This window comes from Dermacentor silvarum, chromosome 9, assembly GCF_013339745.2.
Source record: "Dermacentor silvarum isolate Dsil-2018 chromosome 9, BIME_Dsil_1.4, whole genome shotgun sequence".
Lineage (NCBI taxonomy): Eukaryota > Metazoa > Arthropoda > Arachnida > Ixodida > Ixodidae > Dermacentor > Dermacentor silvarum.
The window spans coordinates 45,015,931-45,029,049 of record NC_051162.1 but is presented as its reverse complement, the minus strand read 5'-3'; positions in this window follow the sequence as shown (position 1 = coordinate 45,029,049).

Here is a 13,119-nt window from a genome sequence, read left to right as displayed (position 1 = left end):
TTGCTCTCCCGATGTTTCCGCAGTTATCCTAGCGTGCTCTTATGAAGTTAGCGGAATCTGCCACTGATATCTCACAATAACTGGTTTCTGTTACACGCACCGTATCACAGCATATAACTGCGTCCCCACTTGACAAACAGGAATGGACAGTCAATCTAATACCATCTAGGACAGGGGTCTCCAAACGTTTTGGCCAGAGGGCCGGATTGTTGACCAGAGGTGGTGGTGAGGGACGGACAATTCACAGAGGAATAAATTTAAGAAATATGATTTTAATCATGACTTTTGTTACTGGACAGCGACTTAAAAACTTTGTTCCAAATTATCCAAACGCTTTGTCGAAATAATTTCCTACTTCGTGTATTAGTTGCAATGACAGGCGTGAACAACGCTCAGATAATGAACGAAAATTTTTCAATTAGAATTTCGCTTTTACCACCACGTCGTTGTAGGGACATCGTTTTGGAATACAATAAACACTCTTGGATGCAAAAAAAAATTTCCCGATAGCACACAATCTTTTTTTTTTGCTTATTCACAGTGATTTTATTTGCACCATGCAGACAGCTTAAGGACGTTGAGGTGCTCTGGGAAGTGTCCCTATGCCTCACAAATGGCCTTCTGTTTTAAGTTAGTTGTAGATACATCTTCAGGCACGCACTTTCAGTTGGCACGTTAAGCTCATTTTTTGCATGATTGAACCGATTAACCAAGCTGGTTTCAAAATTAACCCAGACTGAGCCACTAAATAAGTGCTCAGTATTGATTCGACCCAAATGTAAGGCACCAAGAGATTGGTCACAATGCGCATACATCGATGATAATTAAAGAGCTTCTAGTGCGCGTAGGAAATTTACGATATATAAACGAATCGGAAATTAATAAAAATAGTCCAGACCACTATGACAGCGTGCGACAACACGGAAACAAGGCACAAAGTGCAATAAGAGACAGGTGGAAAATAAAGTTCGATACAATTACGGAGGCTCGTAAGTTCTCGACGCAGAACGATGGTGGCTGCTGAATACAATGTACAATATGGACACTGCACTATTTAGTTACACTTTATCACTTTAACCACAGCATCACGAATGGCATTACAGTAGCTGAGATATAGTACAATGCATGGGAAACAATGCAAATACACAGATGGATTGTCATGTGCATAAAGCATTGTACTAACGCACACACGAAAAAAAACACTGCAACAATAAACCACAAAAATATAAAGCAATAATTTTAGCATAAGCATACGTGACAGGGCCTACCTATTACAAGAAAACAATGTTTGAATTCGATAAAAATTCCTTTTCGCATGATTACATGACCCACGTAAAAGCTCTACTGGAGCAACAAAAACAGCTATCATTTCCGGTGGTGGTGGCAACTTCTCGCGGAAGCTCGTTCCAATCCGAGATTGTACGGTCAGAAAATGCCTTAATAAATCTAACAGTTTTGCACCTTATTTCTTAAATTTTGTTGACTTCGTCTCGTCCTAAAGAAACGCAATCAAGATGAAGTAAGTACCTTTCACGCCGTATACCTGTTTGAGAATGAAAACTCTTATGAAGAAATATCAGTCTTAGCATATTTCTACGTTTCCCTAATGAAATCCACCCAAGGTTCTCCTTAGCACGTGTTACACTCAACCAAAAACATATCGAACCCCTAAATTTTGCACGCTTTCTATTCGCCGAATGTTATTTTTGAGCCAGGGATCCCCCACGGTAAAGGCATAATCATGGGCATAACTAATATACGCTGTGTAGAATAGCTGTTTATTTCTGAAGGAAACCGCTTAGTATTTCGACGCAAGAAACATAATGTCTGGCATGCTATGGCTGTTTTTTTTTAAATGTGGCAATTTCATTATAACTCGGGGTAAACATCACGCCAAGGTATCTGCACTCGCACACGGGAGTTAGCTCGGCAGTGTTTACGAAGTACATGTAATCGTGGGCGGATCAGTTATTTTTATAAACGACATGCACACTGTTATTTTTTTTTCAATTTGATATGTATCCCTCAAGCACTACACCACGCAACTACGCTGTTCAACACATGTTGCAAAAGGCACAATCCTGTTGATCAATGATGACGCGACAGATCACACAATCGTCTGAGAACAGGCCCACATAAGAAGACAGGTCAGCACCTATATCATTCATATAAATTAAAAACAGAAATGAAACCAAAACGGATCCATGCGGCACTCCTCATGTCGCATCAAACTCATGAGATTTTTGGTTGTTAATAACTATGCGCTGGCGTTTAGTAATTCAGTATTCTACCAATCCAGGAAATTCCTAAGTGATTTAATATTATACCATGAAACTTTTCAAGCAATAAGTGATGAGGTACAACATCGAAATCTTTCTGTAAATCCAAGAAAATGGCATCAACGGAGCAACTCATGTCTAATGCACTTGCTAAATCATGTTTTATTTCAGTGAGTTGAGCGATAGATGAATAGTCACGTCTAAAACCATGATGATTAAGGCTTAGCAATGGGTATCGAGGTGGTTCATAATACTAAAATTGGGTATCGAGGTGGTTCATAATGTCAAAAATTTTTAAAACACAACTGTTTAAAGAAATAGGTCGATAATTGGATACAGTACTACGTGGTCCCGATTTGTGTACAGGTACAACATTGGCCATTTTCCAGTCATCATGCAGGGTGCTTAGTTCTAAATATTTAGTAAAAAGGACATGTGAATATCGAGACACAGAAGCAGCGTATAAAGAGAGAAAAACAGTAGGCAAATCATCAGGCCCAGCTGCCTTAGATTTAACAAGGCGCTTGAGTAACAATTCAATTCTCATTGAGCCAATGACATCATCCATGCTTTCAGTACATTCTCTGTCATGGTTCAGAAACACATCGCTGTCATGAGAGCACCTCCCAAATACCGACCCAGAGAAGGAATTAAATTAATTGACTTTAGTCGTGCAGCAGTGAACAACTGTGCCATTATTGTCAAGCGAGGGTACTGAAATTTCATCGTTGCGGTTCGTTTTGATAAATTTCCGAAATTCTTTAGGCCGCTCCTTCATTCCCGAATTGAAAGAATCAAAATATGCGTCTTTTGGTTGTTTCGTAGCGCTCTTTGATTCCTTTGTTGTTCTTTTTCGTGCGCATTTCTTGGAAGGTGATGAATTTCTTTTATAATCTACATTTTTTCAATTCATTTTTCCTCTACTTTCCTTTTGCAAGAAACCAAAGGGTCCCGCGGACAAAAGGTGCTTCCTTGCACTTGATGGGTCTGGATGCTTATGTCCGTTGCACTTGACATGAGGATGCTTTCTTCTCCAAGCAATTCTGCACACTTCCTTCGTGAAGCTCTTGCTACGCCTTGATGCCTGCCACCATGACGGCACAAGTTGCTAACGCAATGCAAACGTTTTGTTCTTCAATACGCACCAGAGTTCACTGACACCTTCCGATTCCGAAAGCGTGAGAAATGTGTAATAGTATGCGTGCAGTGCGGATGATATGTCATTTACGCGTGCTTTCCTAGAGGTGTAAATACGCCAACGTCCGCTACTTATTATCATTGCATATTTGAGATTCATCTAACACAGAACAACGCTGTGATCAGCCATGCCCGTTAATACAAGTGTGTATTGTACTCCTGAGGTCAAGTTGGTAAAGAGAAGATCTAGCCCATTCTGGTCACTAGTGGGCTGTGTCACAAGCTGTGATAAATAAAAGGAACTGCATATATTTATCATTTCTTTGCTCGTCATATTCCCTGCACTAAACGCAGTGAAATGGCCCTAATCCGGACCGACACACATTCGAACAAATTAAAGTGGGAGCAGTTCAATAATATAATTAGGAAAGGTAATAATTGCGCCAATATTGAAATGTGTAGTGAATTTTCACCAAAAATTTCAGAAGGGAAGAAAATATTTATATTACGATATTCGTACACTTGCCATATTAACATAGGCACAAATGTGGAAGCATGCGCTGACAGTAAAATGCACCACAGGGCACTAAGCAGAATTTCCTATATTTGAATGCATGGGAATGGCGTCCCATGGCCAAGACGTAGGACGCAGTATAATGTAAGTGGTGGAACTAATCTTTGTTTCAGTGAACAGCGGCGGAAAACCCGATGAGCCAGTAATGAGCAGATTACTGACGTGTTCATTAAATACGTTAGCCCTGTATCTCGTTTTGCTATTTTAGGGGCGAAGCTCCTTAGGGTCTAGCCTTGTCCGTCCGCCGTCGTCCGTGCTCACATCGACTGCCATGCCATCTCTCTGTCATGGATGAAACGTTGCATGCATGGGCTCAACGTCTATACACGAGATGGCGCTGCTGTGCATGGCGGGTTCCAGACCACACAATCTCTTTCTGCCATGGACGAACGTAAAGCGCGGCATGCTGCGGCTCAGCGTCTACGCAGACACCAAGCTACTCTGGCGCGAGGGCGCGGGAAGCATCGGCAAACCAGCAAAACCGCCAAGTGGATCCGGATTTGAGGGCGCGGGAAGCGGCGGCTCGCCGGCAACGCCGACGGCAAGCTGCTATCTTGCGGTGCATCTCCTACGACTACAAGCAACCCACGACCACGAGGGGAACGTGCATAGACCTCGTCTTTGCAAACTTTATGATGTATCCGCTAGACGAACCACTGGCTCTGCATTTCACCGACCATAAAGCAGTAATAATGAATTCGAAATGCAACCCAGAACTCAACCGATATACTTGTTATGAGCAATAAAACACATTGTATATAATGTACACCGCGTTGTCACGTATTTTCATGCGCGAGTGGGGCAATGTCACGGGTGATTTTACGGTATAACGATCGCCAGTGCTTCGCCCCACTCATCATGATTCACTTCGTGGATATGCGGTAATTTTTTTTCATTCCAGACAAGGTTTGCTAGCAAAATAAAGGTTGCGCCAGGAATTTACGCGTACCCACGTGTAAATTGCTTTAAGTTTCGGAACAACTCAGAGCCTTATAATTTTTACACATTGATTGAATTTCCTTCTTTGTACTTTTCTTTAAAATGTCCTTTGACATCAGTTCAAAACGTATAATTTAAAGGAAACTGGAAAACGTCTACACTGCAGCCTAATGTATATTGGCCGATTGCTATTCCCTCCTTCCTAGTGTTGCGGTCATAGAATTGTCAGCAAATTGTGTGGGCAGATTGCCGAGGATTCTTGTGGTAAATAGAGAAGCAAGTGTCGTATTATTCTCCGCTCTAACTCTTGAACAACTGCGGAAACGCTCCCACGTTTGATTTTGTACCTCAATTCTAAAAACTAATTTTCCCCTCCAGCGTTTTATCTACATGCTAATGAATGACGTGTCCCTCTTTTTGTATCCTAACATTGAGCTTATTCGTGTGGCCCGCCAAGTAGAAGCTAAGGCCGATTTCTCGAGCCACACGTAAGTGGACAATAGTGGCTCGGGGCGATCTTTGTGTGCAAAAAACTATATTTCTTCACTAAGGATAACCAAACGAGTCCAACCAAAAGAAAAGAAATTGTTTTGAGTCCAAAGTTTTCCGCAGCTCAGCCATCGAACTGCATTTCAAGTGTACGAACTCCGAGTCCGTCGCCTTTAGTAAGTTATGACAGCAGCGCGTAAGCGATGGCCAGACAGATAAAAGCAGTACACAGGACAAGCCTTGAAACAACAAGCGCAGTTTTACACCCCATACAAATTGACGCAACTGGCGGTGATTGAGCCCATACGACCTCACATCTCAACAAACTGAAACGACAGGTTTCAAAGCACCAGGTGGGCCCACGTAATTCCACCCGACGGCCTGTTCGTGAATCATGCAGTGGAACATCAGTCTTTGAAAATCTGACAACTTCGGCAGCATTTATCATAAACTATTTTACTTTAACCTACTACAAGTAGTATGCGAATAGCCTTTTTCTCTTTGTTTAAAAATGTCATCTCCTCCTACACTGACTGACTGAAGTCAGTGTAAGTATGCAGACTAAGTCAGTATGCCGACTGAAGTTTGTTGAATCGTCTGTACCGAATAAAGCAGGTCAATATTACGTGCAGTTATTTACATGCTGCAGTTTCGCTGCTGAAAAGCTTGTGAAAGCACATCGGCAAAAACGCACCTGAGCGTAATTCAGACATCTTTCGCGCATCTTTTGACGTGGTGGCTGCGACTGGTCAATCAGAGTATCACGACTCGACCAGCGATTGTCGCCTGAGGCTCTAGATTCGTTGGCGCTCCCTCAGACGAGTCTCATAATCATGGCGAGATCTCATAATTGCAGTGAAGCCAGCTACTAGAAACAAGCCCAACAAATCAACGTTATGTGGAGAAGTCCCATTCTGCGGCGGAGTTGCAGCGAGGGCTTTGCAAAGAAAAACGGCCCGCCCGCATGCTGGTCATTATCGCATGCTCGCCGGATATGGCTTGCGGGCCGCAGTTTCCAGACCCCTGATCTAGGCGGCCACCAACTGAAATACTAACGACTGGTTCCCCAGCAGAACCGCACTGCGATGTATAAGTCTCCATATTCGTTATCACCTGGTACTAACACGACTGCTGACTTGGTTCAAAATCTGTGTGTATGTTTTCTTAAATCCACTGTGGTCTCTTTTCCGTACATCCAGATTCATCTCCTGCTTTCCACCTTGACCTATTCGGTCTTTACACACTCCGGAATTTACCCTCACCTTCTCTTGAGGTGAGGCATTAAAGTAGTCTTTCAACAAAGCAAGCCCACTTGTCCCTGCTGTAAGCGAACCACCTGAACACTTTGAGACCGCTCACATCTCATCCTGCAGTCTTATAGATCATTCTATGCCATACTATATAGTTCTTCATTAAAGCTGTGAAGAAGTATTCCTACCATTTGCCCAATGTACTTTGACTACCAGATGCTTCAAAGCACACTTCATATTTATCCTCTCATATCTATGCGAAGTTACACACACCCTCTCTGGAGCTAAGCCATCCGAGTGGTCCTCAAACCTGATGAGGCCAGTTGTAAACACTGTAAGCGGCAGACCCCAAGAAGCGACTGAACCAAGATTCGCTTCGCACTATTTGAAGTCAGTTTATGCGAACAACTATTCCTCTTTCCGTCGAGCTTTTGGGAAGTACCTGCACCTTTTTATTCAATGTGCTTCCACTTGCACAGGTTTGCATACGTGCCTCATTTTTCTTGGAACTTGCTTGTTCCTTGCTCCCTCAGCTACCTCTATCCTCACTGCAGATCGTTGTAGGACCTAGGCTAGTCTGCTTCCCTCCCACTTCTCTGGCCCTTTTTCGCTGAACGCCTAGCTCTAACGCAAGCCGGTGACAAGGTTCAAAGCAATTATTGCAAACTCCGTTTCGCTGCAGCAAAACCTCCTTTTAAACGCACGCCAAACGTGTCCTCAATGGACCTTGCTTACGACTCTACCTCGTGAGTCTCCTTCGCAATAGCTTCGGCAACTTTCAGGCACAACTGTAATATCTGCTCCTCAAGGTATAGTTGGCGTTTTTCGCGCCTCGTTGTGCAGCTAGCTCTTCACGTGCTCGTGCTACTCGCTCTTCTTGCCATGCATTCAATTCGGCTCCCTCAAGCTCAATGCGCTCTGCGAGCGCCATTAGCACCCGCGTGCTCATCTTTGAAGATGTTTAGAAACCTAACCGAGTAACAAAAGCTCTGTGGTCTCGCTGCCGAAGCCTAGTTGTGATGCGGGCTCTGTGTAGTGTAGCTGCGCGTCGCGGGGGCATGACCTGAGAGTAACGAGAAAAGGACAACCCCTCTTGGTCACGCTGACATGCACAATATATTTATTGCACACAACTAACGGAAAATGTAGGTGGCTAACACTTATTAAAACATTTCACAGCTGAAGCTCACATTAACATGTGGGAAACCTGCATCGAAAAGCTGCTGTTGCGATCGAATACATCAATACTCGCGAGATTCTGGCAAAGTTTCGCCACACCGTAAATACTAGGCTCTACACAAACTCTCAATACTTCAACGCTAGTGCAATAAACAGTCTTACCTGGTACAACCAGGGGTCCTTGATGGTTTAGCCTAATCCCGTCTCTGTGGCCTTTGATCGCTTCATTCACTATGTTCACTTTGCCGGTAACAAAATACCAGCAATAATCGGTTCCTACGAGCTTTGTTATTGAGCCACAATCTCTGTAAAGAAAGAGCTCTGGCGCTCAAGCTTATTCTATTTATCATCTTGACCAGTCCGCCAAAAACTCCGATCTCAGTATTTGCTGTTGCAGAGATTGCAAGTCTACTGTACGCGATGTATCGGTAGTAATAAAGCTGCCCTGACTTCCACCGGGTAGGCAGTGGGTGGAGTGGTTTAAGAGGATTTTGCATTGCTTCGTTAACGCTTTGCCTGCAGCTCTCGCCGTTAAAGTCCGCAGTAATTCCATGGGGATCAATCTTTGCGAACGAAAACTCACAGGCGCACAAATCACGTTTTCTTGCTTCATGATATCCGGGGCGCCCGTGAAAGGTACGTGCCATTTCGAAAGATTCCTTTGTAGCCCCCTTGCAGTCCTGCAACAGTCCGGTGTTGCAGGCCTGCAACACGGCCTGCAACACCGAAAACATCGGCTGGCCTTCGTGAAGATTTTTTTTCTGACTAGCCGTACTCACGTCAATTTATTCAGAGCCATCGGTGCGATTACCGGTAAATTTGGAGCACGAGCACCTCTGAGATGAAGCAGTGGTCCAGTCGCGCTGCTGCGATACCAAGTGATCTCGATGCTAAAGGTTTTGAACTTCATCGTTCAACGGCTAAAGTTCAGCGATGGTAACATGGGCTTCGAATCTAGTAGACTTCGGAGGCCATCTGGCAATATGATGCTTGCATTGCCGAACCTCTTCTTCAGAATGTAAACTGGGCCATTTTAACACTCCTAGGTAGTCTAGAACTGCTCCTGAAAACGAGGGCGTCCCAGTGGTTACATTTTTTGTCTTAGTACTGAGCTTGTCGTTGTGCACGGCAGTCGAGTATTCCATCCAGAAGCGTTGCCAATTCTTCCGGTTTCCGTCATAACTCTTGAGCTCCACTTCAGGCAGCTGGGCCTTCAGATTTCTTGATGCGTGTCTGCTCGTCGGGTCTGCTTCGGATTCTCAGCTCTTCGGAAATTCGACTCGTAGCCGGGATATTGCTGATTGTCACTGTAATTAGCGGCGTCTGGTGTCTGATTCTCCAGCAAGTCGTTTGGCTTTTCTTCAAATACCCACTCGTCGAGTCTCGTGATCTGTACTAGAGTGCCTCGTTATGACCTTCTTGTACGCTCACCTCACATCTCGAGAGCTCTTGTCTCCTCAGCGCGCCTTCCGTTTTGGTTACGATGGTGTCCTGTTGCGATCGGACGCTTTGGCACAGTCGAAGTAGCCGTTATACCTGTCCGCAGGTAGCCGGGCACTCTCATCAAATCGCAGGCCATACCAGCAATGTCGTGCGTCGGCAAGGTTTACGTCGTTAAGGAGGTCCCGGGTATCGGCACAAAGTGGTGGGCCACTGAGTCCGCCGCCTGCCACATTCTCCTAAAAGACGAAAGATACCGTGCCGTGGAATGGCTAAAGAAAACATAGATTTACAGCGCCGGTGAGCCGGTTTTGCAGTAGCTCGCGCCAGCAGCTTTGAAGTAGCAAATCAGATGATGATGAGTGGCCGCCTGCTAGGTGTAACACAGGAGAAGATCCAAGAAGATCAGACAATAATACATGACTTACAGCATGCATTAGCACAAACGGTAATATGCGGTATAGCTCACGCAAAATGAAGACTACAACTAAAGTCTAACAATGCCGGTCCCGAGCTACGGCAGAGAGCCGCCTGCACGAAGATGCTGTGAACCGCATTATTATGCAAAACGCCTCATGCATTGCGGCCTATGTATATAACAGCAGAGAACTTCGAATACGAACTCCTACTGGTGCTGTGCCTGCCATTTAAACCTCTACGTTAATGAATAATAACTTGGCCCACAGAGCTAATTACCACATTGGTAATGAAATGGAACAAAGGCTTGTTCTTGGAGAGAATAATCTAGCAAATTGCGTGGCACTAAGCCCTGTAACAAATCAGGTCATCGAAGTATTACAGAGAAACAGAATAATGTGACTGCGGGTTTTGAGAAAACAAGGCTGTGGCACTAAAATACGTTTCAAACATTATATTTGAAGTGTTAGTAGAGATACTCAAAAACACGTTCCCAACAAGCAAATGTCCTGGTCCCTTGACAATTTCAATAAGATAACATAACATAAGGGCGGAAATGAAGCAGATCCGGCTATTTATCCGTAGTTCCCCTGCAGCAAATTCTGCTTGTCCTGTCTATAGTTTAGCAGCGGCGAATTTATACGCTAGTTTCCAGCGGATCACTACTTGTCCAAACCGAACACGTAGACCAAAAACGCCGTAGCCTTGATACAAAGCAAAAGCATATCACCGGTGTGCCCCAGCTGCGTTTAACAGCCAATGGGTGTGACTTTTTGCATTGTGACGTCACACACTGCATAGGCTGTTATCTCAGTTGCGTCCCAGCCGTGTAATTCGTAGGCCGCGTATTGCGCGGACCGAGGAAGAACAGCGTGCCTACGAAGAAGGACTCAGGACAAAACAGTAAGCAAGTTTTTACACACACGCAGCGTGCATACAGTTTTTCTTGAACCTACTAGACACCATTACGTTGACACAACGGTCATCTTTTAAAAAAGTAGTAACGCACGTGATGTAAACGGGCTGTCCCACAAAATATTCTTATTTTAAAGGTCTTAATTAGATCTGGGGTCAAAAATATGATATCCAATGACAGACCACTTTCATTACTGCCGATTTTAAGGCGCCAGAAAAAGTTATGTGTACAAAAATAGTATAATTTTATGATAAATATTCCATCATATTGTTACGAGAATGCGCGCAATGGGACAAAGATGATGATGACCATTTGGGTGAAGAAGACGACGATTGAAGAGATTGTCTTTCTGCCATCTTGGCAGTGCTACTGCTCGCTGTATATATCTTGTAAATATATTTTCAGTTATACCGTTTCCCGTGACATTTTGGTGGAAGTGCTGGGGTACTACTCAAGACGGAACTCCGTAACGGATGTGTCCTGGCAAGTTCTACCATGTCAAGAGGCGGGGATATTGCGTCAACCGCAACACCGGCACCCCAGCCAGTGATCTTGATCCAACCCCGCGACCTAAGATCTTTTTGCGGCACCGACAACGTCGACGTTGATGACTGGATTAGGAATTACGAGCAAGTCGCAACCAACAATCGGTGGGACCCGACAGTGACAATCGCTAATGTCAGTTTCTACCTGAGTGGGACAGCACGCCTCTGGTTTGGCACTCATGTAATGGAGCTAACCAGCTGGGATCTATGTAAGCAGAAGCTTCGTGGCCTAGTTGGCAAACAAATTGGCCGCCAGAGCGGCGCTTCGGAAGATCTCTTCTGTCGCGCCCAATCTCCCATGGAGTCGTACGTGTCGTACATCCTTGACGTTATCGCCCTTTGCCGCTGCGTTGATGCCACCATGACCGAGTCGGACAAAGTAAGTCTCGTCCTGAAAGGCATTGCTGATGATGCTTTCAACTTGTTGATCTTTAAGGACTGCTCGACCATTGAAGACATTATCAAGGAATGCTGGCGTTTTGAAGCACTCAAGAGTCGCCGCATCGCCCAAATATTCATGCGGCTTCCAAACAGGGCCGCTCATCGTTCTGCGCGGCCGTTCAGCCGCCCAATCAGCAACCGACCACCGATAGCCTTGTCCGCATCATTCGTCTTGAAATTGAGGTGGCGTCGCCACCCTGTTATTTCGCACGCCCTTCCGACGATTCCCGACCGACAGTCTTTTTAATCCAAGCCGTCGTGAGGGAAGAGCTGGCTAACGCAGGACTCCAGCCTGTTGCATCCCTGCCTCACCCTCGGGTCAGTTCTGTTATTCCGCCTTACAGAAAAACAGCAACGTTGCCCCGCTATCGTGATCCGGCCCAGTGGAGAACCCAGGACGATACGCCCATATGTTTTCATTGCCACGGCGCTGGACATATTTCCCGTCACTGCCGGTATCGCCAACCTTCCTCCCCTCGCTCATTTTTTGACATTCGCCGCGACGACAATCGACCCCTGCAGTTTCCCGCTCGTAACAACTCACCACTCCGAGACGCTCCTGTACCAACCCGCAGCTCCAGCCGTTCACCTTCTCCGCACGATCGTCGTTCCTGGTACCCTCTGCCCCGCCGCTATTCATCGCCGAACCCCTCTGGCCGCTCTTCCCAGCAAGACTGAGCAATGCAGCTCCCGGAGGTGACGCTGCATTGGACCCAGGACCTGCAAAGCCTCTTTAACCTTGCCCACGCTCGAGAACCAACTTGCCGTAGAAGTGGATGGCCTACCCGTTACTGCCCTTATCGAAACCGGTACACATATTTGTATCATGAGCTCTGATCTCCGTGCACGCTTACACAAAGTGCTGACACCTGCAGATTCCCGCGTTGTGCGTGTCGCTGACGGCGGAACTACAGCCGTGCTTGGAATGTGCACTGCACGCGAGAGCGTCGCTGGCCGCCACACTTCCGTATTTCATGTTCTTCGCCGCTGCCCTCATGACGTAATCCTTGGACTTGATTTCTTGACTGACCACTCCGCTGTAATTTACTGCTCGGCCGGTGTCGTTGAACTTGACTTCCCCGCTTCACTAGACGCTCCTGACGTAGTCCAAAGCCAGCTCTCTTGTGCCGAGTTTGTTCGTTTGCCGCCCCAAGCACTCACCTGCATTGTCGCTGTACCTTTCCCCAGGATGGTGATCTTTCCTTATCGCAGGATGGTGACTATGTGGTTACTCCGTCTACCAGTGTCCTTTTGTCGCACAACATTTCCTTCCCCCACAGTGTTGTGACTGTTGCGACAAACCAGACTTTCCTGCCCCTCTTGAACTTCGGGCTCTGTCCTCAAGTTCTTCCGCAAGGCGTAGTTTTGGCCACCCTGTCACCATCAGATGAGTGCCAGATTTCATCACTGTCACCTGATCCTACGTCAGCAATTTTGTCCGCCGACGCGCCCACTTCTCCGTCCGCACAGAGCGCTATCACAAAGATGATTGCCCCGGACCTTCTGCCCTCCG